At 43.5% G+C, this 26,607-nt stretch overlaps 1 long non-coding RNA gene across 2 annotated transcripts; it reads left to right on the forward strand.

Moving 5' to 3' along the window:
- Positions 1-7,599: 7,599 nt before the first annotated feature.
- Positions 7,600-24,742, forward strand: LOC122733366. Of its 2 annotated transcripts, XR_006353822.1 has the most exons (6): positions 7,600-7,771; positions 9,603-9,777; positions 13,411-13,582; positions 17,249-17,420; positions 23,273-23,442; positions 24,658-24,742. It is a non-coding gene; the product is annotated as an uncharacterized LOC122733366 (long non-coding RNA). The 2 variants fall into 2 exon arrangements; XR_006353821.1 differs by lacking the exon at positions 24,658-24,742 and having other exon boundaries at positions 23,273-24,493.
- Positions 24,743-26,607: the final 1,865 nt, after the last annotated feature.

Raw genomic sequence — 26,607 nt, forward strand, 5'->3', positions numbered from 1 at the left:
GGACCCTTTCCTTTCTAGCCTGGGCAGATTTCTCAGGATATGCCACAGAGGAGGAGAGAACCAGTTCCCAATCCTGCGGAGATCAGTGTCATGGAAATCACCATGATAGTCTCCTTCTAAGAACATCTGGAAGAGGAAAATAATGAGGCCAGAATACTAATGGAATAGTCTGTAAGAATAAAGCGAAACATATAGGACAGAACTTTCATCAGGAGCGAGACAAGAGAACATCAACTACAGCAGTGTCGAGATACACCTTAGACGCTGACTTATTAGGAAAGAGACCAACGTTACTATAAAGCTAAGAAGAAAACATAACAAACATATGTGGCCTATAATAAATAAAAGCATTACATCACCCATTCCAATGTGTTATGAATGACTGAAGGGGGGAAAGGTGTGGATTGAAGAAAGGGACATACAATCATTTTATGTGGGACTTTTCAAAGGTATAAATAATTTGTCAAAGTGAGGGGACAAAAGGTGGGCCTCTCAAAGGTTTCCTAAAAAACACTTGACAAATTTACTACCATGAGAGATCTGGCAGCCAAGGGCAAAAACAGGTTTAGAACACAAAGCATGGTGGAGGATGGGGAAAGAGCTCCTCAAAGATAAGTATCCTTACACTTTCAATCTGTTATTAACCTATATGAGCACTCACACTATATAGTAACCTCTATGGGCACTCACATATTCTCTAGTAACCTATATGAGCACTCACTTATTCTCTATATAGTAACCTATACGGGCACTCACATTCTCTATATAGTAAACTATATGGGCACTCATATTCTCTATATTAACCTATATGGGCACTCACATTCTCTATATAGTAACCTATATGAGCACTCACATATTCTCTATATAGTAACCTATATGGATACTCACATATTCTCTATATACTGTCATATATGAGTACTCACACACTACATATTCACTTCATGTCTATTCTCTTTATATTGATATACATGAATACTATATTTTCTCTCATGTGCAAAAGTAATCACAATCTCTCTATTCTCTATACTCATATTTTCAATGTATGAGTACTCATCCTCCTTGTATATTCCCATATAAATTAGTATTCATCTATCCATAAATTCCTATATATGTGAGTACTTGTATATTCTATCAATATGCATCTATGAGTCTTTATACATTCTCTCCAAGGAAGAGAGAATGAAATATTCATACACACGACAATATTCATATTAATATACAAAATATGTAGAAATAATATATAGGAAATATATGTAGAAAGAATATATATAGAAAGATATTATATGCGTCATAGACCTTAATATATATGAAGATAGATATGTATGATATAAAGAAAATATGAGTTTGTAAATGTGTTTATATGTAATATAAACATGTAATATGTGTCATATGACACATTTTTATTCTCTACATATGAACTAGATGTCCTATTATCTATATATTCATATATATTAAATTGTTTTATTTTCACATATGATACTCAAAATAAATGTGAATGAAATATGTTACTTAATTCAATATATGATCATAAAGGGAATTAAATACTAACAAACTAGGATATTAAGAGTAAGAATACTCAGAGAAACAAAAGAAAAATAAGTGAGTATTCGTTGAAAAGAATGTACAAAGCAAATTGGTTTTATTGGGGGAACAGAAGCACTAGCAAATACATTACTGTTGTTTGTCCTTTGTTCTTGAAGAGGACCATGACAGATGTCATGACTTGCACTGAATTGGATTGAAGTGAGGTAGGGCTGTGCAAGGTCACCAGCCTCACTTTCTCTTCCGGAGCCATCTGCGTCCAATGGCAAGATAGATATCAGGATGACTGGAGATGACCCCGGATGCTTTAAGGCAGTTGGGGTTAAGTGACACAACCAGTAAGTGTCTGAGGTGAGAGAGTGAAGGAAGAGGGAGTCAGGAATCAATCACAATCTCTGGGGTCCTCTCCCTTCGTCCGGGCCCGGAGAACGGCAAGAGTCAGGTAACTCCGCTGGCTGCGCGAGCGCTTGCAGCAGGGGTGGAGGAGGGGAAGATGAGCACTGACGTCACTGGCCACCGGTTCTCAGCAGGGGGTCCGCCTTGGCCAGATTCATCTCTACTTGGCTGGGGGCGACCTGGCAACGTCAAGGGCTGGGATTGGCTGTCTGAGAGGGTAGGGATAGCAGAGAATCAGCTCAAAGCCCAGCTAAGAATCAATCTCACGGACACACATGGTAGGAAAATGGTACTCAACTGGTCCCAACAGGACGTTGTCCTTCCAGCCCCCGGGGTTTTGAGGCATGACAGTCCTTGTAGCGTGGGGGGGGGGGGCATCTCTGACTCAAGAAGTAGGTCCAGGAAAACCCATACGTGGGCTTTATTCTGGTCTTCAGGGTTAGAACAAGGGCAGAGCTTCGTTGGGGAGGGGGGGAAAGAGAAAGCATTTGACTAGCAGGGTTTTCTCAGGAAAAGAGAGCTAGCTAACTGATGGGTGGGAGAAAGGATGTGGGAGCTAGTCTGAAAGGGCTTGAGAGTTTGGGCAAGCAGGGTGAGCCTGAGCAAATCCCCAAATGGGTTAATTCCATTTGTGAAATAGGGGTCATGACCCCCAACTGCTTCACTCAGAGCCCTACTTGAACACTTTCCTGAGGGTTGGAGGTGTTAGCCTAGATAAGGTGCCTGTTTCCTGCCTTCAAAGTCCTCCAGGTTGAGTGAGAAAAAAGGAGTGACTTGAACATTTTGGGTAGGGTAGCAAGATCAAAGCCTTGGCCCAAGGAGTCCAGTCCTGGAGAGGCAGGGATCAAGAACTGCTTGGTGGAGGTGGGCTTTCACTGAGGGGAGGAAATGTGGAAATTATGGATGGAACAAATGTGGGAATTTTCAGCTGTGCTAACAGAAGTTCTTGGGCTACAGAAGGATGCTCTTGGAATTAAATTGTCTCCTGCTGAAAAACAGGCTGAAGAAGAAGATGATGCCAGAAGCAGGAGCCAAATCCAATTGTTTGTCAAAATGAGGCCAGAAATAGAGGAGAGCAAGTTCACCAGGAGAGCTAGAAACACTTCCTCAACAGATGCAAACTGAGTGAAGCAAATCCTGTAGATGTTAGAAATCCAAAGGACAGCACAACACAGAAAGATGTGTCCTACATTAAGCATACTCCAGTCTGACCTATTCCAATGTGGTAGCAATGATGGAACAGGGGGTGAGATGGAATTTAGGGCATGGATACACCAACACACACTCTCATTCTCTCTCTCTCTCTCTCTCTCTCTCTCTCTCTCTCTCTCTCTCTCTCACTCTCTCTCTCTCTCTCCCCCCTCTCTCTCTCTCACACACACACACATACACACACACACACACACACACATCAGTGATCAAACAGGAAATGGGATGGAAGTATAAAAACACACTCACAAAAACACATTCCCACACTTAAGCTCACACCCTTGGGCACTCCCAGTACAACCATTTCATAAATTTTTTAACAAATTCCAATTAGCAATCATGATAATTAGACAAAAGGGCATTTCAAGAGGGCCTTCAGAAACATCTGAATGACTTGGGCAGTGGAGAGGTTGGGCAGACAAAGGCAAAACAGGCTGAGAACCTTAACTCCTAAAGAAAATCTCATGGGAAAAGATGGTGGAATATTTGGACATATCTCCTCACAGGTGAGCATTCCTATCTTTCATGTGTATTTTGACAGGTATGAATACTCACTTCTTCTCTCTATCCATACAACTGAGAAATTATATGTTCTCTATGTATTAACATGTATGACTACTTCCCTATACTCCCTTGATATTCATATTTCAGTAATCATATATCCTTTCCATATATTAATCAATATATGGATTCCCCATATTCTCTCTACAGTAACATGAGAAATCATGTATTCAGTGTATGTGAATATCTTATATTATCTCTTGTGACTCATACATATGATTATTCATGTATTCTCTGTGTGTTCAAACATATGAGAACTCATATAGTCTTTCTCCATGAATACATCATTTATGGGTGATCATTTACTCCATATTCCTATGGATATGGGTACCTTTATTCTCTGTCTGTATTCCAATATATGAGCATTGTATACTCTCTGTGTACAGAGACAGGCGATTTTATATATTCTCTCACAGGGAGAGAAGCAGCAGAATTCTTTAAGGTCTATGGAGAGGATATGAGAGAACATTTTTCTATGCGAGCTTACATCCATATATATGAATAGAGAGGATATAGGCACTCATAAATAGAGTGAACATGTGAGTACTCCTATGTAAAAAGAAATGTCACTAATGTTTATGAAATAGAATGAATATAAATGAGTTTATATAAAAGATGTATCAGTTCTCACATATAAGAATGAAGAGAAACTGAGTACATATATATATATATAACTATATTCTCTGTCTTCATATGAGTTGTCATATATCCTCTATATATTCATTTACAAAATATGAATTTATACTTTATAGAAGAGAGACTCTGTAGTCATATATATGAGTACTCCCTTACTTGGATATACAGAGGAAATATTTGAACACGCAAGAATATACAAAGCCCAGGGGTTTTGAAGGGGGGACACAGAGTCATCTGGACAGACAGCAGGGGGTTGCTGGGCATCAGTCCTGCTCCCCGGGGTCCCCTTCCCCCATCCTGGCTCCCGGAATGGCCACAGTCAGGTAACCCCTGATGGCAGCTTGAGCCACTTGGGGGAGGGGAAAATAAGCCTGAGAAGGTGTTTGGGAGAGGGAAAAATGAGGAGAGGAGGGGAAATGAGGCTGAGAGGGAGCTTGGGGGAGGGATGCCAGGAGGCAGGTCAGTGGAATGCCTGGTAGGGGCTAGCAGAGGGAGGGGCTGGGTTGGAGGGAGGGGGACTCCCTCCTCACAAAGGTGGGCAATGACATCACTGAACATCTACCCCTCAGGACTCAGCTGAGAATCCACTTTGCTCAGCTTCAGCTCCTCTTGGCTGCTGGCTCCCTGAGGACCCCAAGGGCTAGGATTGGATGTCTGAGAGGGGAGAGATGCCAGGAAACCCACTCAAAGCCCCACGTGAGTCTCAGGCTCCTGAGCATGGGAGACAAGAGGCCGTAAAACAGAAGCCCCAGCCCCCAGGACTCCTGCCCATGGTAGGGAAGTGCTATCCAACTGGTCTCTACGGGGCCTTGACTTTCCACTCCCCCCCCCCCCCGCCCCGAGCTCTGAGGTCTGACAGTCCCTGTGAGATGAGGGGCGGGGTGAGGAACTGCTTGTTCAAGAGGCAGATCCGGGAGAGGCAGGGATCCAGAACTGCTTGGGGGAGTTGGGCTGGGTGGCACTTGGGCTTTCACTGATGGGAAGGAAGGTACAAATTATTGACAGAAGAGGCTGCAGAAGGGGGCTCTGGGAATCAGGGTGGGAAAGGAAGCCTAAGTAACCCCTTGAGCAGAGCTCCTGTGCCCTTTCCTTTCCCAAACTGTGCAGCTCAGTGGGGTTCTGCCCTCCAGGGAAAGAGGGATTCTACCCCAACCTACAGAAATCAGCCTCATGGACATCTATCAGCTATCGCTATTGCTTCCCTCCTACAAACAGGCTGAAGAGACCAGAAGCAGGAGCCAAATAGACTTATTTGTCAAAATGAGGCCAAGGAATGCAGGAGAGCAAGTTCACCAGGAGAGGTATAAATGCTTATTCAATGGGCCCGAACTTATTGAGCTTTATTATTCCATTAACTGTAGTTAATAGAAATCTAAAGGAAAGCACAACACAGAAAGATTTAGCCTGCACAAAAACACACTCCAATCTCACCTATTCCAATGTGGTAGCGATGATTGAATATGGGATGGGATGGAAGTGAGGGCATAAACACACACACAGAGACATACAGAAACACACATGCACTCAGAAACTCACACTCACAAACACATGCACCCCCAGTACAATTATGTCATAAAAATTTTAATCTCTTTAAATTAGTGATCATGGTGAGGAGACAAAAGGGGGTCCTAAGAGTGCCTTCAGGAACATCCGATTGATTTGGGAAGTTCAGAGGTCGGGCAGACAAAGGCAGAACTCCTAAGGAAAATCTCATGGAAAAAGATGGTGGAATATTTGGACATATCTCCTTACAGGTGAGCATTCCTATCTTTCATATATATTTTGACAGGTACGAGTACTCATGACTTCTCTCACTATATCCATACATCTAAGTGTTGATATATTCACTTTACGTATTCACATGTATAAATAGTCCTTCGTATCTATTGCTGTTCATATGTTAGCATTCATATTTCCTCTCTATAAATGAGTCAGTATATATGGGTTCCCCCATATACTCTCGATAATAGCACAAAAGCACATATATGAGCAATCATTTATTCAGTGTGTATAAATATACTATATAGTCTCTTGAAACTCATACATGATTATTCATGTATTCTTTCTATACATTCGCATATATGAGCATTCATATAGTCTTTCGATATTCCTATACTAGTGTATCATTTGTGTGTGTTCATTCACTCCATATTCCTATATCTATAGGTTAGCCCTATTCTCTGTCTATATTCCTTTATATGAGTCCTAACATCCTCTGTGTGTTCATAGACAGGGGTCTTCATATATTCTCTCACAGGGAGAGAAGCATCAAAAAAACGATTAGGAATATGGAAAGAAGATAGGAGTACTCTTATGCCTGAATAGAGAGAGAATGTAAGCATACACATGCACATATATATGTAGATATGCACAGATATGAATAGACCGAATATATGAGTATTCATATATGTAGAAATAAACAGAATGATTACTAATATTTATGAGGAAAGAGAATTTATGAATGATATAAAGTTATAAAAAGATTAAATGAGTATTTGTGCCAAGGAATGAAGAGAAAGAACTTCATATATACTGTCTCCATATACATGAGTTCTCATTTATTCTTTATTCATTTACATAAATATGAATTTATACTTTATAAGAGAGACACTGTAATTATACACACACACACACGAATTCACCAGGATGAGCATAGAGAATATATATGTGAAATGTACTAGTTTTTTTTCCTTTACATGGGATTAAACTATATAGATATATGTATGTATGTATTTAAGGTTATAGAAAGTCATTCAGCACTTATAAAGAAGACTAGATAGAGAGAATGGAAGATTTCTTCCTTACATGAATAAACAGAGGAGACATTTGAACGCTCATGGATAAGACTATACGAAGCCCAGAGAGTAGGGGGTCTCTGGGCATCAGTCCTTGTCCCCGGGGTCCCTTCCCTCGGTCCGACTCCCGGAATGACAACAGTCAGATGACCCCGCTGGCAGCTGGAGTCCCTTGGAGCCGCGGTGGAGGGGGCGCGGGGGCGATGTAAAATGAGCCTGAGAGGGTGTGGCGGCAGGAAGGGGAAAATGAACTGGAGAGGGATCGTGGGGGAGGGGGAAATGAGACCAATAGGGTGTGCGGGGGAGCGAGGCTGTTTCCAAGGAGACGGGTGAGTGGGATGAGTTCTGGGGCCCAGTGGAGGGAGCGGCGGGATTGGAGGGAGGGAGACTCCTGCCTTACAAAGGTAGGCGATGACGTCACCGCCCACTGGCGCTCTGCAGGGGGTCCACCTTAACCAGACTCAGCTCCGCTTGGTTGCTGGCTCCCTGAGGACCCTGAGGGATAGGAATGGATATCTGAGGGGCGCGAGGGGCCAGGGGACCAACAAATCCCACCTGAGGCCCAGGTTCCTGAACAAGGGAGACAAGGGGCCAGGAGACACAAGCCCCAGACCAAAGGACTCCTGCCCATGGTAGGGAAACTGTCCCCAGCTGGTCACTATGGGAACTTGTCCTTCCATCCCACTGGGCCCTGAGGTCGACAGTCCTTGTGAGATGGAGTTGGGGGGGGCACCTCTGGTTCAGGAGGCCAGTGCAGAAAGAACCATGGGTTTTATTCCAATCTTTAGGGTTAGAATAAGAGCAGAACTTGCTGACTGGGGAGGGGTCTGCTCCCAAGGGAAAGTATTAAACAAGCAGGGATTGATTTCTCAGCTGGAGTTGGGGGCTAGTTTGCTGGCTTTGGCAGAGGGTGGGGAGAGGCAGTATGGATGTGGGGGTAGATTCTGAATGTCCTTGTAGGTTTGGGTAGGATGGGGGGGGAGCTACAAGAGCCCTCAGAGGTCATCTGGTCTAAACTCCTCATTTAGAAAAAGGGGAACTGAGGTCAAGAGGAGGGCAGGGTCCTGGCCAAGGTCACAGAGCCAGTGAGGGGCAGATACAGATCTTGAGCCCGGAACGTTCTTGCCTGCCAGGCCAGCTGGCTTCCATCTTGGACTCTCCCTCCTGTGACAGCCAAGCTTCATGGGCTCAAGGTCCCTGGGAAGGCTCTCCCCTGAAGCATGTGGGCAGGTTCTCTACAGATCTAGGGGTTCTGGGAGTCTTCAGTTAGGACGCTGTAGTTAAGGGAAGGGCAAACTAGTCTCTCTTGCCCTCAGCTTTGGGCCAGCCTGGGCAACCCACTTTCCAGACTGAACCTTAATAAAATCTGTGCCTTCCGTGACTGGGTTTCCTCCATTTGTGAAATAAGGGGGATGACCCCTGGCTGTGTCACCCAGAGCCTACCTGAACATTTTCTTAGGGCTTGGAGGTGTTAGCCTAGACAAAGTGTCTGTTTCCTGCCCTCAGAGACCTCCCAGATAATGAGGGAAAAAGTGTGTCTTGGACATACCCAATGTGGTGGTGATGTCAAAGCCTTGGCCCAAGGGGGCCAGCCCTGGAGAGGCAGAGATCCAGAAGTGCTTGGTAGAGGTGAGCCGGGTGGCAGTTGGGCTTTCAGTGATGGGAAAGGAGATGCAGATTATCCAAAGAACAGAAGGGGGAATTGTCAGTTGTGCTAAGGGATGTGAGTGAGCTGCAGAAGGGGGCTCTGGTAATCAGGGTGGGAAAGGAAGCCCAAATAACCCCTTAAGCAGAGCCCAAGTCTCCTTTCCCTTCATACCGTATTAAGATCTATGGGGTTCTACCCACCAGAGAAGAGGGTTTCTCCCCCAACCTGCAGAGACCAACTTCATAGACACCTATCCCTGAGGTTGTCTCCTGCTACAAACAGCCTGAAGAGGCCAGAAGCAGGAGCCAAAGCCAAGTGTTTGTCAAAATGAGGCCAGAAATAGAGGAGAGCAAATTCACTAGGAGAGCTAGAAATACTTCCTCAACTGGTGCAAACTGATTGGAGCAAATCCTGCAGTTATTGGGAATCTGAAGGAAAGCATGACAAAGAAAGATGTGGCCTGCATTCACCACACTCCTGTCTGACCTATTCCAAAGCATTAGTAATGATGGATCAGAGAGGAGGATGGAAGTTAGGAAGTACACACACACATACACACACACACACACACACACACACACACACACACACACACAAATATACACACACAGAAAAACACAAATGCTACCGCACTCTCTCTCACACACACACACACATACTGGTATGATCAAATGGGGGTGGGATGAAAGTTAAGACATACACAGACACACAAAGAAATGCTGCAACACACAGGCTCCCACACTTATACACACTCACACACACAATCACGTAGTCCCAGGACAATCATTTCATAAAAATTTTCTATTGCTATCTAGTAGGAATCATGGGGAGGAGATGAAAGGTGACCTCCAGAGGGCCTTCAGAAACATCTGATTGACTTGGGAGGTTCAGAGGTTGGGCAGACAAAGGCAGGACAGGCCAAGAACTTAAAGTCTGAAAGAAAATCTCATGGAAAACAGTGTTGGGATATCTGGACATGTCTCCTCACAGGTGAGCATTCCTGTCTTTCATGTGTATTTTCACAGGCATGAGTAATCACCTCTTCTCTCTCCCTATCCATACATCTAAGTTTTCATATATTCTCTTTGTGTGTTGAATATGTGAATTCTCTCCTATACTCGTTATTCATATTTCACTACAGCTAGATCTTCTCTATCTCTCTCTATATACACACGTACATACATACATAAATATATAAGTTCCCCCATATTGCCACATATACATTTTAATGAGTTATCATGTGTTCACTGTATATCTCTCTATATAGACTATTACCTCTTGTGACTCATATGCATGATTATTCATATATCCTTCCTCTCTCTGTTGGTGTTTATGAGCATTTCTAGCATCTTTCTGTATTCCTCTATGTATACTTCATTTGTGTGTACACATTCACTCCATATTCCTCTACATACAGGTACCTTATTCTCTGTCTACATTTGTATAGATGAGGACTGGTAGACGCTGGGCACTCACAGACAGGGATCTTCATATATTCTCTGACAGGGAGAAAAACAATGGAATACTTTTAGAAATAGAGAGAGGATATAAGAGACCTGATATATGTGAATAGAGAGAAAGAATGTACACATACTTATATATGTAGATATAAATATATAGAAAAAATATACACCTAGGCATTGAGAGAATGATTGCTCATGTTTATGAGGAGATAGAACTTATAAATCATATGAATGAATTGATGAAAAAATAAAATTACTTTCTGTGTAAAGGAATGAAAAGAAAGAACCTGAGTACATATATATACATATATATGTATATATATGAATATATTCTCTGACTTCATATATATGAGTTTTCTTATAAGATCCATATATTGATTTTTATAATTATTCAGTTATAGTATATAGGAGAGAAACTCTCTAGCTTTAAATAATAAGTACATATAGATGAAGATAGAGAATATATATATATATGAATAACATATACAAGTTCTTTTCTTTATATATAGGATAATATAGTCCTCACCCTCTCTCTCTATATATACACATGTATATACATTTTTTAGGATTCTCAACAGTCACGCAGTATTCATAAAGAAGAACAGAGAGAGAGAATGGAAGATTCCTCTGTTATATGAATACACAGAGGAAATTTTTGAGCAGTCATGGGTAAGAATATATAAAGCCAAGCAGTTTTTTCAAGAGCAGGGACAGAGGGCTGTCTGTAGAGAAAGCAGAGAGTTGCTGGGCATCAATACTGGTCTGTGGGGTCACATCTCCTGCCGTCTCTTGGAATGACCATGGTCAGGTAACCCCGCTGGCAGCCGGAGCCACTTATTACATTGCTGGGGGAGGGTAAAATGAGCCAGAGAAGGTGTTTGGGAGAAGGGAAAATGAGCAGGAGGTGTGAGGGATGGGAAAAGGAGCAAGAGGGGGGTGTTAGGGAGAGGAAAATGAGCCTGTGAAGGGGTGTGGGGGAGGGATGATGACTGCAGGGAGAGGAGTGAAGTGGGATTTCTGGTGGGGACCAGTGGAGGGAGGAACAGGCTGGCAGAAGGGAGGCTCCTACCTCACCAAAGTAAGCACTGATATCACCAGTCATCTGTACTCAGTGGGGGGTCCATCTTGCCCAGACTCAGCTCTACCTTGCTAGTGGCTCTCTGAGGACCCTGAGGGCATAGGGTAGATATTAGAGAGGGGAGAGATGCCATGGGACCAGGCCAAAGCCCACCTGAGGCCCAGGTTCCTGAGCATGGGAGAAAAGGGGCCAGGAGACATAAGCCCCAGACCTCAGGACTCCTGGCCATGGGACTGACACAGTCCCCAAATGGCTTCAATGGGAACTTGCCCTTCTATGACCCCCAGCTCTGACATGTGACAGTCCCTGTGAGACAGGAGGGAGGGCACCTCTGGTTGAGGAGGCAGGTCCAGGAAGAACCACAGTTTTTATTCCAGTCTTTGGGGCTAGAATAAGGGCAGAATTTGCTAGTTGGGGGCTGCCCCAAGGAAAAGCTTAGACCAGCAGGGATTTCTCAGCTGTGGATTGGAAACTAGTTGACTTACATGAGTAGGGAAGGGATGAACGTGGGGTTAGAATCTGAATGCACTTGTGGGTTTGGAAAGAATGGAGGCTAAAAGAGACCTCAGAGGTCATCTTCTCTAGCCTCTTCATTTTGAGAAAAAGGGTAACTGAGGTCGAGGAGGTCAGTGACATGGCCAAGGCAACAGATCTAGTAAGGGGTAGACCCAAGTCTTGAGCCCACATCTCTCTTGCCTGGCAGCCTATCTGGCTTCTATCTAGAACACACCCTCCTCTGACAGTCAAGCTTCATGGACCAAAGGTAGGCCAGTGCTCCCTAGAAGCAGGTGGTCAGGTTCCCCAAAGTACTAGGGGTTCTGGGAGTCTTCAGTTAGGACCGTGGGGAAGGGCCAATCCAGCGCCCCCTACCACTACCACCACCAACTTTGGGGCAGCCTGGGATACATAGTGAAAAGGGTAAGCATGAAAAAACGCCATGCCTTCTTTGCATCGGTTTCTTCCACTTGAGAAAGAAGGAGGGATGACTACTAATTGCTCTAACCCCAGCCCACCTACTTGACAATTTTCCTGAGGTTTAAGGGTGTTAGCCTAGGCAAAGTGTCTGTTTCCTGCCCTCAGAGTCCTCTACCTTTAGTGAGAGAAAAGGAGAGACTTGAACATGCTGGATATGGTAGTAATACCAAAGCTTTGGCCAAAGGAGGCCAACCCTAGAGAGGCAGGGATCAAGAACTGCTTGCTGGAGGTGGGCTGGGGTGGGGCAGGTGGTCTTTCAGTGATGGGAAGGAAGGTGAAGATTATCCACAGAACAGAAAGGGGAATTGTTAGCTGTGCACAGGGAACTACTTGGGCTACAGAAAAGTGCTGTGGAAATCTAGGTGGGAAAGGAAAACTGAATCACTCCTTGATCAGAGCCCATGTCCCCCTTCCTTTCCTACCCTAGTAAAGTCTGTCGGGTTCAGGCCACCAAGGAAGAGGATTTCTCCCATAATCTGCACAGATGAGCCTTGTGGACACCTATCCCTGAGTTGTCTCCTGCTGCAAACAGCCTGAAGAGGCCAGAAGCGGGAGCCAAACCCAAGAGTTTGTCAAAATGAGGACAGAAATAGAGGAGAGGAAGTTCACCAGGAGAGCTAGAAACACTTGCTCAACAGGCCTACACTGATGGGAGCAAATGCTGTAGTTAATAGGCCCCTAAAGGAAAGCACAACACAGAAAAATGTGGCCTGCATTAAACACACTCCAGTCTGACCTATTCCAAAAATATTAGTAATGATGGTTCGGAGAGTGGGATGGAAGTTAGGACATAAACACACATACACACACACACACACACACACACACACACACAGGAACACAAATGCTACCGCCCTCATACACATACTAGTATATCAGTGGTGGAACAGATGGGATGGACGTTAGGACAGAAACACACAACCTCCCATTCTTATACCCTATAACACCAAGGAATGACCAGGGCATGGGATGGAAGTTGGGACATACACAGGTACACAATGAAATGCTGAAACACGTAGGCTCCCACGCTTATACACACCCATACACACACAGTCGTGTTGCCCCAGGACAATCATTTCATTAACCATTTCAATTCCTATCAATTAGGAATCCTGGGGAGGAGATGAAAGGTGACCTCCAGAGGGCCTTCAGAAACATCTGATTGACTTGGGAGGTTCAGAGGTCAGGCAGACGAAGGCAGGACAGTCTGAGAACCTTAACTCCTAAAGAAAATCTCTTGGGAAAATATGGTGGAAGATCTGGACATATTTCCTCCTAGGTGAGCATTCCTTTCTTTCATGCATATTTTGATGTGTAGAGGACTCATCTCTTCTCTCTCTCTACCCATACATCCAAGTATTAAGATGTTCTTTTTATGTGTTGAATATGTGAATCTCTCCTATACTTACTTGTTACTCATATTTCCCTACAAATAGATCTACTCTATAAATGAATCTATAGATATGTTTCCCTACATTGACACATATATTTTTTTGGCGGGGCAATGGGGGTTAAGTGACTTCCCCAGGGTCACACAGCTAGTAAGTGTCAGGTGTCTGAAGCTGGATTTGAACTCAGGTACTCCTGAATCCAGGGCCGGTGCTTTATGACTGTGCCACCTAGCTGCCCCCGACACATATATTTTTACGAGCTATCATGTGTCATGTAGACAATGTTGCTCTTGGGTCTCATATACATGATTATTGATATGTTCTCCCTCTCTCTTTTGGTGTTTATGAGCATTTATAGCGCAGTCCTATATTCCACTATGGGTACTTCATTTGTGCATACACATTCTCTCCACATTCCTCTATATACAGGTTCCTTATTCTCCATCTACATTCCCATATGTGAGAATTGGTAGGTGCTAGGCATTCACAGATGGGTCTTCATGTAGTCTTTGATAGGGACAGAAGCATTAGAATACTTTTAGCAATAGAGACTATAGGAGGCCTCATACGTGTGAATATATAGAGATAATATACATCTACTTCCATATGTAGATATAAATACATTTATAGAGAACATATGGGTCTTCAGATGTGAATAGAGAGTGAAAATGTGAGTGCTCTTCCATGTAGGAATTGAGAGAGTGATTACTAATGTTTTTGAGAGGATAGAAGATATAAAGCATATGAATGAATTTATAGAAGCAATGACTTTTTGTACATAGGAATAAAAACAAAGAACCTTAGTACTTATATTTGAGTACATATATATATACACAGAAATATTTTCTCTATCTTCATATATAGGAGTTGTCTTAGAATATACATATATTTATTTCATAAGGATGCAGTTGTATTCTATAGGAGAGAAACTCTGTAGCCTTAAATATGAGTACGTATATATGAAGATAGAGAAAATATATGAATGAAATATACAAGTTCTTTCCTATATATGAGATGATTTAATTCCCCCACCTCTCTCCATATATATGCATATGCATATACATATATGTGTGGACATATTTATTTTAGGGTTATCAACAGTCATTCAGTATTCATGAAGAAGAATAGAGAGAGAGAAGGGAAGATTCTTCCCTTACATGAATACACAGAGGAAATTTTTGAGCACTCAAGGGTAAGACTATACAATGCCCAGGGGGTTTGAAGATGGGCAGAGGGTGGTCTGGACAGACAGCAGGGGTCTCTGGGCATCAATGCTGGTCCCTGGGGTTCCCCCCATCCATCCCAACTCCCAGAATGACCACATTCAGGTAACCTGACTGGCAGCTCAGGACACTTGTAGCAGTGGGGGACGGGAGGAAATGAAACAGAGAAGTGAAGATGAGCAGGAGACGGTATGGGGGATGGGAAAAGGAGCAAGAAGGGGTGGTGGGAAGGGGAAAATTAACATGAGAAGGGATGTGGGGGAGGGATGATGACGGCAGGGAGAGGAGTGAGTGGGATTTCTGGTGGGAGCCAGTGATGTGACAGATGAGGCTGGAAGATGGAAGACTCTTACCTCACCAGAGTGGATGCTGACATTACCTGCCATTGATACTCAGTGGGGGGGGGGTCTGCCTACTCCAGACACAGCTCTGCTTTCCTGTAGGCTCTCTGAGAATCCCAAGGTCATGGGATGGATATCTGAGTGGGAAGAGATGCTAGGGGACCTGCCCAAAGCCCACCTGAAGCCTGGCCTGATGAGCATGGGAGACAATGGGTCAGGTGCCATAAGCCCAGACCCCAGGGGAAATGGTCCCCAACTGGTCCCTAGGAGACCATGTCATTACACCACCCCCTGGCTTTAGTGTATGACAATAGCAGTGAGATGGGAAGGGGAACGTCTGGTTCAGGAGGCAAGTCCAGGGAGAACCGGGGTATTATTACAGTCTTTAGGGTTAGAATAAAAGCAGAATTCGCTAACTTAATGTTGCCCCAAGGAAAACCATTAGACTCCAGGATTTCTCATCTGAGGACTGGGAAATAGTTGGCTTGCATGGGTGGGGAGGTGGAGTGAGAAATAGACAAAGGGGTAGAATTTGAATGAGATTGTAGGTTTGGATGGAATGGAGGGCTAGAAGAGACCTCTAGGTGACCTCTGTGTCATCTGCTCTAACCTGCTCATGTGAAAAAAAGAATAATTGAGCTCAAGAGAAGGGAAGGGACCTGGCCAAGGTCACAGGTCCAATAAGGGAAGACCCAGGCCTTGAGCCCAGATATCTCTTGCCTGCCAGCCTATCTGGCTTCCATCTTGGCCTGTTCCTTGTCTGACAGCCATGCTTCATGAACTGAATGTCCCTGGGAAAGTGCTCCCCAGAAGCAGGTGGGCAGGTTCCCCAAAATGCTAGAGGTAATGGAAGTCTTCAGTCAGGTCTATGCAGTTAAGGGAAAGGGAAATCAAGTCCCCGCCTTGCACCAACTTTGGGACAGCCTGGGATACAGTTAACAGGGTGAACATGAACTAACCCCATGGCTTCCTTGAATGGGGTTTTTCCACTTGAAAAAGAAAGGGGGATGACTACTAGCTACTCTAATCAGAGCCACCTATTTGAACATTTACCTGATGTTAGGAGGTATTAGCCTAGGCAAGGTGCCTGTTTCCTGCCCCCAGAGTCCTCCAGGTTTAGTGAAAAAAAAAGGAGTGACTTGAACATGCTGGATGTGGTAGCAGATTATCCAGAGAACATAGGGGAAATTTTCATCTGTGTCAAAGGAACTACTTGGGCTACAGAAAAGGGTTATGGGAATCTAGGTGGGAAAGAAACCTGAATCACCCCTTGACCCTCTGGACTGCTTATCCCCTTGCCTTTCCAACCTTAGTAATATTTGTGGGTTTCTGGCCCCCCAAAGGAAGACAACTTTTCTCCTAACCTGCACAGATGAGCCTCAGGGACCTCTACCACTAAGGTTGTCTCCTGCTGCATACAGCCTGAAGAGGCCAGAAGCAGGAGCCAAATACAAATACAAATGAGGCCAGAAGTATAGGAGAGCAAGTTCACCAGAAGACCTAGGAACATTTCCTCAGTAGGCCCAAACTTATTGGGAGCCAATACTATAATTAATAGGAATCCAAAGGAAAGCACAACACAGAAAAATGTGGCCTACATTAAACACACTCCAGTGTGACCTATTCCAACATATTAGTAATGATGGTGGGATGCAAGTTAGGATATAAACACACACTCAAATAAATAAACATAGAAACACAAATATAAACACACAGAAACACAAATGCTACCCCTTTCATACATACACTGCTGCATCACTGATGGAACAGAGAGGGGGTGAGGGTGGGATGGACGTTAGGACAGAAACACACAGCCCATCATACTTACATCCTGCTACACCAAGGAATGACCAGGGCATGGGATGGAAGTTGGGACATACAATGAAACGCTGAAACACGTAGGCTCCCACGCTTATACACACCCATACACACACAGTCGTGTTGCCCCAGGACAATCATTTCATTAACCATTTCAATTCGTATCAATTAGGAATCCTGGGGAGGAGAGGAAAGGTGACCTCCAGAGGGCCTTCAGAAACATCTGACTGACTTGGGAGGTTCAGAGGTCGGGCAGACAAAGGCAGGACAGCCTGAGAACCTGGAGTCCTGAGGAAAATCTCATGGAAAATTATGTTGGGATATCTGGACATATCTCCCCAGAGGTGAGCATGTGTATTTTGGCAGGTATGCTTGCGTACTTCTCTCTCCATCCATCCATCTGAGTATTAATATGTTCTTGTTATGTGTTGAATTGTGAATTTTCTCCTATACTTACTTGTTACTCATATTTCCATAGTCCTAGATCTACTCTATAAATGAATCTATAGATATAAGGTCACCCACATTGTCACATAGGTATATATATATATATATATATATATATATATATATATACACACACACACACACATATATATACATATATATTTATGAGATATAAAGTATTCAGTGTATATCTATACATATAGACTATGTTGCCTCTTTTGACACATTTCCATGATTATTCATATCTCCTCCCTCTCTCTGTTGGCATTTATGAGTATTTATAGCACCTTTCTATATTCTTCTATGAGTACTTCATTTGTGTGTACACATTCACTCCATATTCCTCTACATATAGGTATCTTATTCTCTGTCTATATTCTTATACATGAAGACTGGTAGATGCTGGGCACTCACAGACAGGAGTCTCCATATATTCTGTGACAGGGAGAGAAGCAGTGGAATACTTTTAGCAATAGAGAGAGAATATAGGAGACCGGATATATGTGAACAGAGAGAGTGAATGTACACATACTTATATATGTAGATATAAATAAATGTATAGCAAAAATGTGGGTCCTCAAATGTGAATAGAGAGTAGAAATGTGAGTGTTCATACATGTAGGAATCCAGAGAATAATTGGTAATGTTTATGAGGAAATAAGTTATAGATCATATGAAAGAGTTCATGGAACAAATAACTGACTTTCTGCATAAAGGAATGAAAAGAAAGAACTTGAGTACTTAAATATATGAATATATGATCTGTCTTCATAGATATGGTATCTTATAATATCTATATATTGTCATAAGTATGCAGTTGTAATGTATAGGAGAGAAACCCTATGTCCTTAAATATGAATATGTATAGATGAAGATAGATAATATATATGAATGAAATATGTAAGATCTTTCTTATATATGGTATGATATAATCCTCTCTCCATATATTTCTTTCTATATAATATATATTATATATATGTATATATGTGGGTGATCAACAGAGTCACTCAGTATTCATGAGGAAGAATAGAGAGAGAGAATGAAAGATTCCTCCCTTACATACATATACAGAGGACATTTTTAAGCATTCATGGGTAAGAATACACAAAGCCCAAAGTTTTTGAGGAGGGGACAGGGCTGTCCGGACAGACAGCAGGGGGGATGCTTGGCATCAGTCCTGGTCCCAGGGGTCCCCTCTCTCCTGATCTGCTTTCCTGGTGGCTTCCTGTGGACCCCGAGGGCTGGGAGTGCATATCTGAGAGTCCAGAGATGCTGGAGAACCTGCCCAAAGCCCACCCGAGGCCCAGGATGGTGAGAATGGGAGAAAAGGGGCCATGTGACATAAACACCAGACCCCAGGACTCCTGCCCATGCTAGGGAAATGGTCCCCAACTGGTCCCTAGGGGAACTTGTCATTATACACCACTGGCCTCTTAAATGTGACCGTCTCTGTGAGATGGATGGTGGGGGCAACTCTAGTTCAGGAGGCTGGCCCAGGAAGAACAAGGGATTTTATTCCAGTTTTTAGGGTTAGAGTAAGGGCAGAATTTGCTGGTTTAGGGCTGCCCCAAGGAAACCCATTAGACTAGCAGGAATTTTTCAACTGGGGATTTAGAGCTAGTTGACTTACACGGATGAGAAAGAGAGGGGGTAAGTATGGACATGGGGTTAGAATCTGAATGCACTTGTAGGTTTGGGTAGAATGAAGGCTAAAAGAGACTGCAGAGGTCATCTGCTCCAACCTCTTCATATGAGAAAAAGGATAACTGAGGCCAAGAGGAGGGCAGGGACTTGGCCAAGGTCACAAAGCCATTAAGGGGCAGATCCAGGCCTTGAGCCAACATCTCTCTTGCCTCCCAGCATACCTGGCTTCCATATAGGCCACTCCCTTCTCTGACAGCTAAGATCCATGGGCGGGAGGTCCCTGGGAAACTATTCCCCAAAAGCAGGTGGGCAACTTCCCCAAAGTACTAGGAATTCTGGGAGTCTTTAGTCAGTACTGTGGGGTTGAGGGAAGGACCAATCGAGTGCCCCCCTTCACCAACTTTGGGATACACAGTTAACAGGGTGATCATGAACAAGCCTCATGCCTTCCTTGAATTGTTCCATTTGAGAAAGAAAGGGAGATGACCACTAGCTGCTCTAATCAGAGTCTGTCTACTTGAACACTCTCCTGGGGGTTAGAGGTGTTAGCCTAGGCAAGGTACCTGTTTCCTGCCCTCAGAGTCCTACAGGTTTAGTGAGAGAAAAGGAGTGACTTGAACATGCTGGATATGGTAGCAATCCCAAAGCCTTGGCCAAAGGAGGCCAGCCCTGGAGAGGCAGGGATCAAGAATTGCTTGGGGGAGGTGGGCTGGGGGGAGGCAGTTGGGCTTTCAGTGATAGGAAGGTACAGATTATTTACAGAACAGAGTGGGGAAGTGTCAGCTGTGCCACGGGACCTTCTTGGGCTGTAGAAGGGGGTTCTGGGAGATATGGTGGAAAAAGAAGCCAGAATTACCCCTTGAGTAGAGCACAGGTGCCTTTTCCTTTGCCAATCTGGACAGATCAGTGGGGTTCTGCCCACCTGGGAAAGAGGGCTTTTCCCCCAACCTTCAGAGATCAGCATCATGGACATCAACCCTTGAGGTTGTCTCCTCCTACGAACAGCCTGAAGAGGCCAAGAGCAGGGGCCAAACCGAACTTTTTGTCAAAATGAGGCCAGAAATAGAGGAGAGCAAGTTGACCAGGAGAGCTAGAAACACTTCCTCAACAGGCCCACACCAATGGGAGCCAATCCTGTAGTTAGTACAAATCCAAAGGAAAGCACAACACAGAAAGATGTGACCTGCATTAAACGTACCTATATCTATGGCCTATTCCAAAGTATTAGCAATGATGGAACAATGGGACACACACACACACGCACACACACACACACACACACACACACAAAGACAAGCTCCCACACACATACTGCTAAACCTCCGGTACAATTATTTCATAACAATATTTTCATCTGTATCAATTAGTATTCTTGATGAGGAGAAAAAAAGGAATATCCTTAGTGTCTTCTGAACCATGATTGACTTTGGAAGTTTGGGAGGCAGGCAGAGAAAGGCAAAGCAGCCCGAGGACCTTAACTCCTAAGGAAAATGTCATGGGAAAAAAGGCAGGATATTTGGCCGTACATAAATTGTTGTAGAAAACAGTACTGATCTGTTCTCTTTCTGTATTCATATGAAGCAATATTCCTCTATATTCCCTTGAGATTCATATTTTAGCACTCATATATCCTCTCTATAAATGAATAAAAATGTGGGCACCCCTGTACTCTAGAGAATCAGACAGACACACATAAGAGAAATGATGAATTCACCATATTTATATACATACTATATTGTCCATTATGACCCATATACATGATTATTCATATATCCTCCCTATATGGTGGCCTATATGAGAATTCCTCCCCAACATTCATATGCATAGAAAATATTTGAGTATTTGTGGATAAGAATACATAAAGCCCAGGGGTTTTGCAAAAGAGGGGCAAAGGGCACTCTGGAAAGACAGCAGGGTGTCAGGCATCAGTCCTGTTCCTTGGGATCCCCTCCCTCCCGGTTTCTGGATTGGCCACAGTCAGGTAACACACCTGGCAGCTCAAGCTTCTTGTAGCAGAGGGGAGGGGGGGATGTGTGGGTTCAGGGAAGATGAAATGAAATCAATAGGGTGTAAGGGGGAGCGATTCTGTCTCCAAGGCAGTGGGTGAGTGGGATGTCTGATGGGCCCAGGCAAGAAGCAGAGGGATTGGCTGGACTGAGACTCCTGCCTCACCAAGGTAGGTGCTGAGGTCACTGGCCATCATTGCTCAGCAGGGGTCCACCTTTTCCAGACTCGGCTCAGCTTGGTTCCCTGAAGACCCCTAGGGCTAGGAGTGGCTGTCTGAGAGGGGAGAAAGGCAAGGGGACCCATCGAAAAACCCCAAGGCTCAGGTTCCTGAGCATGGGAGACAATAGGACAGGAGATATAAGCCCCAGACCCCAGGGCTCCTGCCAGTGCTAAGGAAATGATCCCCAACTGGTTTCTGTGAGATGTCATTACACCCCCCTTGACTTCCAGGTGTGACAGTCTCAGTGAGAAGGGGGCAGAGCACGTCTGGTTCAGCCCACAGGTCCAGGGAGACCCAGGACTTTTATTCCAGTCTTTAGGACTACAACAAGGGAATACCTTGCTTGTTGGGGGCTGACCCTAAGGAAAGTATTCCACTTACTACCAGGGCCTTCTCACCTGGGAATTGGGAACTAGGTGACTGGCATCGGGAGAGGGGGTGAGAATGGACATGGGGTTATAATCTAAATGAGAATTATAGGTTTGGATGCACTGAGGGCTACAAGAGCCCTCAGAGGTCATCTGTTCCAATCTCCTTATATGATAAAAGGGGGAACTGAGGTCAAAGGAGGTCAGGGACTTAGCCAAGGTCATAGAGCCAGTAAAGGGGCAGACCCAGGCCTCTAATGGTGGGGTATCTTCCCTGACAACCTAGCTGGCTTCCATCTTGGCTTCTCCCTCCTGTGACAGCTAAGCTTCATGAGCTAAATTCCCCTGGGAAGGCATTCCCCTGAAGCAGGTGGGCAGGTTCCCCTTAGAGGTATGCACACTTGGAGCCTTTTGTCAGGACTTTGGGGTTAATGGAAAGGCCAATAGAGCCCCGCCCCCACACCAACTTTGGGGCAGCATGGGATACAAACACATACATACATATATATTAGGATGATCATGAACACACACACACACACACACACACACACACACACACACACAGAATAGGGTGAGCATGAAAAAAATTTCATTCCTTAATGGGTTTCTTCCATTTGAGAAAGAAAGGGAGATGACACTTAGCTGCTTTAAACAGAGCCCTCCTACTTAAATATTTTCCTAGTGTTTGGAGGTGTTAACCTAAGCAAGGTGCCTGTTTCCTTCCCTCAAGAGAACTCACAGTGGGGGGCAGCTAGGTGGAACAGTGGATAAAGCACCAGCCCTGGATTCAGGAGTTCCTGAGTTCACATCTGGCCTCAGAAACTTGACACTTACTAGCTGTGTGACCCTGGGCAAGTCACTTAACCCCTATTGCCCTGCAAAAAAAAAAAATTAAAAAAAAAGAGAACTCACAGTCTACTGAGGAAAAATGGGTGCCTTAGACATGCTCAATGTGGTAGTGGTGGCAAAGCCTTGGTCAAAGGTGGCAAGCCCGTGGAGATGCAGGGATCAAGAACTGCTTGGTGGAGGTGGGCTGGGGGACAGTTGGACTTTCAGTAATGGGAAGGAAGGTGCAGATTAGGCACAAAACAGAGATGGAAATCTTCAGGTGTGCAAGGGCTACAGAAAGAGGCTCTGGGAATCAGGATGGGAAAGGAAGCTTGAATAACCCTACTAATGATGGATCAGAGAATGGGATGGAAGTTAGGACAAACAAACAAATACAGAGAAACACAAATACTACCACCCTCACACACACTCTGCTGTTCCAGTGATGAAACTGGGGTGGAATGGACGTTAGCTCAGAAACACAAGTAAAAACAAACAGCCTCCTGTACTTATACTTTCCTTCAACATGGAAGGACCAGGGCATGGGATGGAAGTTAGGACACACACAGACACACAAAGAATCACTGGAATATATGACCCCAAACTTTTACACACTTGTACACAGTGGTGTAGCACTAGGACAATCATTTCATAAAAGCATTTATTTGGTATGATGAATTAGGAATCATGGGGAGGAGATGAAAGGTGACCTCCAGAGGGCCTTCAGAAACATCGGATTGACTTGGGAAGTTCAGAGGTTGGGCAGACAAAGGCAGGACCACCTAAAAACCTGAAGTCCTCACGAATATCTGATGGGAAAAGATGGTGGAAGATTTGAACATATCTCCACAGGTGAGTATTCCTATCTTTCAGGTGTATTTTCACAGGCATGAGTAGTCACCCCTCCATGTATGCATCTGAGAATTCATATGTTTTCTCTGTATGTTAATTCTCTCCTATACTTGCTTTTTATCCCTATTTCCATATGCCTAGGTCCACTCTACAAATGAATCTATAGCTATAAGTTCTCCTACATTGTCATATTATATTTATATTTATATATATATATCCATAAAATATGAGCTATGGTGTATACACAGTATATATCTATACACATAGACTATGTTGTTTCTTCTGACTCATATATGTTCTCTGTTGGTGTTTATGAGCAATTGTACCACTGTTCTATATTCCTCTAAGGATACTTCATTTGTGTGTACATATTCACTCCACAGTCCTCTATGTACAGGTACCTTTATCCTCTGTCTACATTTCCATATATGAGGACATGTAGACACTGGACACTCACAGACATGGGTCTTCAGGTATTCTCTGCCTGTCAGAGAAGCAGTAGAATACTTTTAGCAATAGTGAGAGGATATAGGAGGGGCAGCTAGGTGGTGCAGTGGATAGAGCACCGGCCCTGGAGTTAGGAAGACCTGAGTTCAAATATGACCTCAGACACTTAAAACTTACTAGCTGTGTGATCCTGGGCAAGTCACTTAAGCCCAATTGCCTCACCCCCAAAAGAACAACAAAAAAAAGAGGATATAGGAGACCTGATATATGTCAAGAGAGAGAATGTATGTATGTATGTATGTATGTATGTATGTATGTATATATATGTAGATAAAAATAAATGTATCGAATAAATGTGGGTACTCAGATGTGAATAGAGAACGAAAATATAAGTGCTCATCCACGTAGAAATTGAAAGAATGATTGTTAATGTTTATGAGTGGAAAGAAGTTATAAATAATATGAAAGAATTAATGAAAAAAGTAAAATGACTTTATAAGGGAATGAAAAAAACCTGAGTACATATATGAGAATATATTCTGTCTTCCTATTATAAGGTACCTTATCTATATAATTATCAACATGAGTGTTCAGTTGTAATGTATAGGAGAGAAACTCTGTACCCTTAAAGGTTAGTACATATAAAGAAGGAAATATATATAAATTAATCGTATATATAATGATGTGATACTCTTTCTCTCTTCATACATATGTATATATATATGTGTGTGTGTGTATATATATATATATATATATATAAAATCATAGGATTCTCAACAGAATCATTCAGTATTCATGAAGAAGAATAGGGAGAAAGGATGGAAAATTACTCCCTTACATGAATCTACAGAGGAAATTTTTGAGCATTCATGGGTAAGAATATACAAAGTACAGGAGTTTTGAAGGGATCCAGGGGGCCATCTGGACAGACAACAGGGGATTATCAGATCAGGTCCCTGGGGTCCCCTATATCCGTCTAGGCTCCCAGAAAGATAACATTCAGGAAACTTGGCTGGCAGCTCCAACCACTTGTAGCAGAGTAGGGGAAAGTGAATATGATCCAAAGAATGTTTGTGAGGGAGGGATGATAACAGCAGTGGGAATTCTGGTGGGGGACATGGATGTGAGAGAAGTGGCTTGGAAGGTGGAGGACAAGGTATTGATGACATTGACCATTGACACAGAGTGGGGGATTCACGGGGACAGACTTAGCTATATTTTGTTGGTGGCTCCCTGAAAAATCAGAGGGCTCGGAGTGAATAATAGTGACATACTAGGGGAAGAATCCAAAGCCCACCAGGGGCCCAAGCCTCTGAGCTTGAGAAACAGGGTCATCAGAAAGTAGCCCCAGACCACAGGACTCCTGATAATACAAGGGAAACAGTCCCCTATTGGCCATTACAAGACATTGTGCTTGCACCCACCATGGGCTTTAAGGTACGACATTCCCAGTGAGGTGGGGGATACATATATATGAGACAAAACGAATTATATATCTATATAAAAATATATACATATATACACAAACACACATATATGTGTGTATATATACATATACATATATATACACACATACACACAAATATACATACTATATACCTACCCGTGGGGAAGTCTCCTGATGCAAATTGCCTCAAGAGGTCAGAAGCAGGAGCCAAAACCAAGAGTTTGTCAAATGAGCCCAGAACTAGAGGAGAGCAAGAGCAAGTTCACTAGGACAGCTAGAAACACTTCCTCAACAGGTGTGCACTGATTGGATCAAATCCTCTAGTGAATTGAAAGCTAAAGGAAAGCACCACTCAGAAAGGTGGGACCTGCCCTAAACACACTCCAATCTGCCCTATTCCAAAACTGTGAGCAATGATAGAACAAGGGGATGCAAGTTAAGACATAAACACAGTTGGACACATGCTCACACACACACAGAAAGACATAAGGTGCCACAGTTATAACCCCTCCCCAACACACACACACACACACACACACACACAAATTGGTGAATCTCTGGTGGTATAATTTTATAAAATATTTTAATCTGTATCACCTACGGTTGATGAGGAGAAAAAGGAAATGTCCAGGTTCTTCAGAAAGATCTAATGGACTTGGGAGGTTTGGAGGATGTTTAGAGAATGGCAAAGCAATCAAGAACTTAAAATTCCTGAGGAAAATCTCAAGGGAAAAAGGCAGAATATATGGCCCTACATATGTAACTTTTGTTAGATGAGCATCCCTTTCTTTCCTGAGTATTTGGACATGGAAGAGTACTCACTTCTTCTCTCACTCTATCCATTCATCTGACTACTGCTAGGTTCTCTTTCTGTATTCATAGGAATGCATATTCTTCCCTAATCTCTTGAGGTGTTTACTACTCCTATATGCTCTCTATAAATGAATAAAAATTTGGAGTTTCCCCATGTACCCTAAGGAATCAAACGCACACATATGAGAAATTAGAAAAAATTTTACATTCATACATTAATATATACATATTATATATACCTGTGTGTATACATATACATACTATATTGTCCTTGTAGACTCAGACATGATTTTTCCTTTATCCTCTCGGTGTTGGACTATATGAAAATTCCTTTGTTCTTTCCCCATTTCCATAGAAGCACCGCATTAGTAAACACCCATTACCCCATCTTTTATGCACATATTATTTAACTATATTCCTATATATGAGTATACATATACTTCATGTGCATGTCGACT

Source organism: Dromiciops gliroides, chromosome X, assembly GCF_019393635.1.
Source record: "Dromiciops gliroides isolate mDroGli1 chromosome X, mDroGli1.pri, whole genome shotgun sequence".
NCBI classification, from domain to species: Eukaryota; Metazoa; Chordata; class Mammalia; order Microbiotheria; family Microbiotheriidae; genus Dromiciops; species Dromiciops gliroides.